Source organism: Corvus brachyrhynchos, unplaced genomic scaffold (assembly GCF_000691975.1).
Source record: "Corvus brachyrhynchos isolate BGI_N302 unplaced genomic scaffold, ASM69197v1 scaffold162, whole genome shotgun sequence".
Lineage (NCBI taxonomy): Eukaryota > Metazoa > Chordata > Aves > Passeriformes > Corvidae > Corvus > Corvus brachyrhynchos.
The window spans coordinates 5,826,692-5,833,077 of record NW_008236696.1 but is presented as its reverse complement, the minus strand read 5'-3'; the positions used below and the strand labels follow the sequence as shown (position 1 = coordinate 5,833,077).

Below are 6,386 nucleotides of genomic sequence, written 5' to 3'. Positions count from 1 at the left end.
GGATCCTGCCGAGAGCAGGGCCAGGGAGAAGGTAGAGCTTTCGGGACTGGTGGTGTGTGACTGTACACCGCTGCTATTCTTTCCATAGACAAACAGCCCTGACACACCTATAATTAGAGGCTGTGTCCCAGTCTTGGTGCCAGAGCAGCGCTGCTGCTGCACTGGCCCTTGGTCTGGAGGCTTCTGTGCACATCTATTTGTGTTGGACTGGGAAAGGAAAAGGGAGAATCCGTGATGCTCTCTGCAACCCCGTTGCTAGCACAAACTTCATAACCTGGCATCGTGATGCTGGTTAAATTGAGAGCATTTTCAGTGATGCAGGAAAGGTCAAGGCTGGAGATCTGTCCAGCTAAAATGCCCAAGAATAAGTTGTTCCTTCACTGGGAGAATTGCTTGTGTTTTGTGAACAACTCGTTTTAATAAGAAATGTTGGGCAGGGTGAGATGTGGAAATTTTGACTGCTTGACTTGCTCTGTGTTTAACTTGGGAACTGCTTTGTCGCCCTCGTGCTCATGTGCCTGGTGTGAGGCAGCAGCTGTAGCCCAGTGATGCACGAGAGGCCAAATGGTTGTGATCAGTCTCCAGGAAACAGGGCAGTGGAAGCCACTGAGAGTGTAAAACTGTGGTGGAACTGGGCAGTGTGGAGGAGGTGGCCTGGGATTTGTGTGTGAGCAGGGAAAGGAGGAGGGAGCTTGTGTGTTTGTTTTAACCCAGACTCCTGGGTTGGTTTGCATAGGTGAGGTTTGATCAACAGGTATTGTCCCCTCAAAGGTTTCTTCCAGAGAAAGTATTTTCTCAGTGCACTGGCAGCCTGTGGGTGCCTCTGGAAACAGCATCTGTGTGTTTAAGTAACCTGTTAGTCTAAAATGCCTTTGCTGCCTCCCCTGAGCAGCCTGCAGGGCAGTAGAAACCCTCCCAGAAGGGAGCAGTGATCGCACCCTAGCAGGGCCAGGGCCATGCTCTTCCCTGCTGTGTTCCCACGAGGCAGTGGCTCCTGGGAGTGAAAGTGCCCGCTCGCTGTCCGTGGGCGGCGCAGCAGCCGCAAAGGGCAGGCGGGGGGAGGGAGAAGCCACCACAGCGGAGCAGGAGCTTCCAGCAACTTTTAAACACCTCATGGTCGCTGCCGAAGCCGGCTGTGGCTGTGCTGCTGGCCCTGGGGAAGGGCCTCCCTGCTTTCCTTGGCTGGGGTAGTGCTCACTGTGCTGAAGGATCTCGCTCCAGCTGATGGAGGAACAGAAGGGGAGGAGGATGCAAGCAGAGATGCCAGTGTTAAATCCAAGTGTTCTTTATGCGGGAACATAAAGTTGGATCCTTTCAGACTGTTTGCTGAGTGACTTGGCATGACATTTTGACAGTGATCAATAGCAAAAACACACAAGCTCCCCCTCTGCTTGCGGTGGAGGCTTGAACCGAACTAGCCAGGCACTGCTCTTGGAGCAGTGTAAAAATAGACTTCTTCCCCCACCCCATCCTGTTACACTTTAAGCTGTGAGCTGGATGCTGGAGCCTCCTCTCTGCTGCTGTGAGAAAGACCAGGCATGTAATATTTGCTGTATGATTTTCCCAGGCAGGGCAGAGACCACAGCCTCTGCTAATGAGTCCCTGGGATTTGTTCCTGATGTGAAGGTACCAAGCAGCTGTGGATGTCCGCAGCCCCGGGGTGGCAGAGCCCATCCTTTGGATGGGGCTGCCGGCTGTCCATGGCATTGCAGGAGCTTGTGTGGACTGTGCTAAGATGGGCAATCAGCCAGCTCTGCTGCTGTTGAGCATATGCAGGCGGCCAGCTCTGTCTGTTTGGGAGCTCAGAGGTGAAACAGAGCAGTCTCTTTTTTAGATGGCTGCTCTGGCAAGGCTGACTTGGATTGAGATTCGCCCCCATGTTTTCCCGTTCCCAAGGAGGAGCCAGAACGTGGCGACCAAATCGCAGAACAAATCTGTGTGAAGAGAAACCAGCTCCTGCTCTCGCTCTCAAACTGTGTTTTTCACACCTGATCTGCAGCTTCTCTGACCCAGACACCTGGAATCGGGGTGACTTCTCTGCTTTTCTGCTCCTTCCAGGATCTAAAAGAGAAGAAGGAAGTTGTTGAAGAAACAGAAAATGGCAGAGATGCACCGGCCAACGGCAATGCTGTGAGTATGGTTGCAATCTGCTGGGGGAGGCAGTTCTTATACCAATGCCTTTTTGTTTTCCTCTGTCTTCTTGCTTTTGCTGCAAGTTTGTCCCTAGCCCTGCTGAGAGGGGACCTCTGTAAATGGCAGCACTGAGTGCTGCAGAGCCCTCCAGCCTTTGGCGCTTCATGTTATGCAGACACTCCCAGCCTGTGGGCTGTTGTGTGTGCAGAAGAGAAGGGCCGGGCTCGGATTCCCTTCCTGACAGCCGTGTGAGGCTGTCCAGTACCACCTCTTCCCTAGACAGGGATAGAGGAGAAAAATTTTAAAAGCCACTAGGATTTACAATGTTACAACCAGTCGAGCTGGGAAACACATCATGTACATGTTAACTGGTTGGTTTTCTAATTTTAACATGCTGGGGGAAAACTGTGCCACATTTCAACGTGTCATGAAAGCCATTGCAGGTTTTGTCTCAAAGCTGCAGCCCCAAGTTACTGTAGGCTTGATCCTTTGTGCCTGGGCTGTCTGGGTTGTGTGGAGGCAGGTAGGAAGCGGGATGTGTGCCCGGGGCTCCGGTGGGCTGGTGCTTTGCTTTCGGCAGGAAAGGTGGGAACACACACTTGTGCTGAATGTCTCTTCCACCTTCTCCCTTCCCCAGTGCATTTTTTTTAAGTGATGTTTTGTCTTGCCAAGGAGAACGAGGAAAACGGAGAGCAGGAGGCTGACAATGAAGTAGACGAAGAGGAGGAGGAAGGTGGTGAAGAAGAGGATGAGGAGGAAGAGGGTGATGGTAACTTTGTTTGTTCCCCCCCCCACTCCCATCCCACGGCAGTGTCCTGCTCTGGATACCAGGCTCCTGGGACGTGGAGGCGAGCGGAGAGCAGCATCTCCCCCTCGCGGCTGCGGCCAGGGAGCTCCCGCCAGCCAGGCTCGCTTCTTCCTTGCTTGCCCGAGCCACCAATGCTGGGAGTGAAGTCAGCCTTGAATCCTTTCCAGCAGGTTGAGGGCAGATTCCTTCCTCCCTCCCTCTGGCCAGACGGCACCGTACCGCGGCGCTGAATAAGCGCATTAGCCCTTCCGTGCGAGTAGTAAAATCTGCCCTTGACTCCTGCGAGCACAGCCGCTGCTGCAGACACCAGTGCCGGCCAGTGGGACAGGGACAGCCCTGGGTGGCTATGGCTTGGCACAGAGGGCAAGTCACCATCCTTGTTCATGGAGCAGTGTGCTGAGAGGCCCATGCAGCCCTCATTCCCAGCCCTTTCCCAGGCTGGATGCCATATGGAAATGAGCAGAGGAACCTGTGGCTCTCCCCTGCTCCTCCAGCTGGAGTAGATAGGCTTCCTTTGAACCTTCTCTGTCTGTAATGTCCTGTGTTTCCCTGCCCTCCTCTGCTTCCTGACCTGACCCAGCCTGGAAGTGGGTTTTGGCAGCAGTGACTAGAAATCCAGCAGTGACTTGCCGAATCACTTCTCACCCTCCCTGCTATTATTTTTTTCCCAAGATCTGCTTGGATGAATAACATTGTTTATTTTTATCGCTTGTTAAGGCTGGGAGAAAACCTTTCTTGTTATGCTGAAATGAACTCAGGGCCCCTGATTATCTGTTACTAGGTTAATCCCCTGTCAATTTTTGGTTTACGTGCTGACCTACTAACCTGATGGCTAGTTTTGGGAGATAGGGACAGGGCTGGAAATTTAATGACCATTAAACCAATGTTTATTCAGAGTGTGAGCTGGGAAAGCCACCTCCTTCGGGGGTAGCACTTTCTCACCAGCTGCTATGCCCTTCTGTAGGAATTGGCTCACTAGGAAAACTGGGAATTGTGACCCTCTTTAACTTGTGGTTTTAACTCCTGGGGACAGGTGCAGCACTGCTTTGTGCTGTCCTGAGCCCATTTACCCCCAACCCTACTTGAGGGTGGAAGAGAAGGGGAATACTTGGCTCTCCCTGCTCCTCTTGGGCAGGAGCAGGGAGGATATGTGTGCTGCAGGCATGTGTGTGGGGTGGAAGTGTTGCTTGGATACTGCTGTGACAAACCTGGGGAGATTTGGTCCCGCAGTGCCAGCCCAGCTCTTCTCAGCTCACCGAGTGCAGGCATGATTTGGCACACGGTGCCTGGAGACGCCGATGCCTTGCGGGAATCCGGCACAGGCTCTGACCACTGGCACGGGCTCTGTCCGTGCTTGCTGCCCTCGGGCGATCCCTACCTGAGAGCTGCACCTGAGCACTGCAGGAGAGAGATTTAAAGGCAGCAAATCCAGCTTGCATCAGCTTTTTTAGCCAAGACTTGCAGCCAAACTCCCGGAGTTTGACAGCAGAGGAGAGCTTGAGGGTATATTTTCCTCTCGCATCTCTCCATCCCATCTCATTATTTGCTTTGCTTAAAGCAGCTCAAAGAACTAAAAATGCTCCCAATCAGCTTGGCAATGTCACCTGACCTGCTGGCCGACCCAGTGCATGTGATGGCTGCTGGGGTGTTGATCCATCGCTGGGAGCTAATCTTGGCCCTTCCCACTGCATGGGCCATGCCACAGCTTGGGCACACACTGGGAGAGGAGAGGGGAAGGGAGGATGGGCTGACCTTAATCCCCCCGGCTGTCCATACGTGTGGCTCGTGGCAGTGGTTTAAAGCCAGCTTACTGGCCTTAACACTCTCTAAGTTTTAGTAGGGTCTCCTGTTACACAAGAGACTCGTCTCAGCAGCTGAGAAGCTGTTCTGCCTCTGGGCTTGCCCCTGAGCCCCCAAAAGTGGCCAAAGGTGATTGACTCGGTTGTTCTGATCCACTGGCCTATTTGAGCTCAAAGTGGGTCAAAGCCCAGAGCTTGCTGCTTATTCTACTGGCTGGCTGTAAGATAAGTTGGAAGCATTTGTCTGCTGTTCTGATAATTAGAAAGTGTTCTGACTCAGAACTAATGCGTTCTGGCTCTCTTAACTCATTAAAGATGGACTAATAGCTGCGAAGGGAAGCAGAAGTAATCTGGAGTGGTTAGGCAGAGCAGCCACTAGAAAGAGTTTTTTCCTCTCCCTTTTTTTCCCCCCCATTTTTACTGTGATTTCGGCACTTGTGGTAGGTAGTGGTTTTGCCATCCCATTGTCCGTGTTACAAATGCAGTGTGAACCAGACTCGAGGCTGCCAATCCTTATTTCCCCTTTGGTGGGTCAGGTCAGTGGGGGATGCCCAGAAAGCCAGTGTGTCCTCTGTCACCTCTTGTCCTGAGCAGAGTCTGTGCCACCTGGGGAGATGGGACATGATGTCGCAGTGTGGGGGTGAGCCAGGATTATACCCAGAGGGGAGGTGTGTGGTACTGGAACTCTCCTAGAGGGTCTCACATTTCCTTCCTGCAGGTGAGGAAGAGGATGGTGATGATGACGATGAAGCTGAGGGAGCCACAGGCAAACGGGCAGCTGAGGATGATGAGGTAGAAAGAGTAGGCAGCCATACATGTCCCCAGAGAGCTTGGGAGGGGGGAGGGTGTCAGTGGGGCCAGAGGGGCTGGGCTGGGCTTAGCTCTGGGGCTGGAATGCTCTGCCTGTGTGCTCCCCATGTCTCCCCAGGGACACAGCCCAATTCCGTTTATACACTGGCCTGGTTAGGGGGGTGTCTGCTCCTGCTGAGTGAAGCCCTGGGCTAGGGAGCCCTGGCATGCTCATGGCAGACCGAGGTGGGGGCACCCAAGGGGCTCCCTGAGAAGAGAGGGTTTTGCCTGGGGGGTGGGGGAACAACACCTGTGGTGCTCTGACCTTGCCCCCAAGGCAGGAGAGGGACCTGAAACTCTTGCCTGCCCCCAGCAGCTCCACTCCCCATTCCCTCTCCTGATGGCTTTGCTTTCCCCTCAGGATGACGACGTCGATCCCAAGAAGCAGAAAACCGATGAAGATGAGGAGGCAGCAAATTTTTTTTTTTTTTTTTTTTTTTTTTTTAAAAAAAGGGAAAAAAAAAAACAAAAAAAAAAAAAAAAAAAAAAAAGGGAAGAACCCAAGCTCTCAGAGTTTTTAAAAAATGCAACATGGAAATGATTCGCCCGTTAGCGGGGAGAGAAAAACCCCCCTTCCCCCACAGACCCCCTCCCCCCAAGCACCAAAACTTCAAGGCCCTGCTTTCTTTCTTAAAAGTACTTTAAAGGAGAATTTGTTTGTATTTTTTATTTACATTTTATATTTTTGTACATATTGTTAGGAGGTCCGCCATTTTTAAGTGATCTCGGATTGACCAAAAGGGGGGCTTTGAAGTGTATATCTCTCTTGTTACCTATCTCTGACTTTACTTGTGGTG

General features: G+C 52.4%; 1 long non-coding RNA gene across 2 annotated transcripts; it reads left to right on the top strand.

Moving 5' to 3' along the window:
* The first annotated feature begins 1,990 nt into the window (after window positions 1-1,990).
* Window positions 1,991-6,044, top strand: LOC108444876. Of its 2 annotated transcripts, none has more exons than XR_001859592.1 (4): window positions 1,991-2,130; window positions 2,809-2,902; window positions 5,459-5,532; window positions 5,951-6,044. It is a non-coding gene; the product is annotated as an uncharacterized LOC108444876 (long non-coding RNA). The 2 variants fall into 2 exon arrangements; XR_001859591.1 differs by having other exon boundaries at window positions 2,012-2,130; window positions 2,809-2,896.
* The last annotated feature ends 342 nt before the right edge of the window (window positions 6,045-6,386 follow it).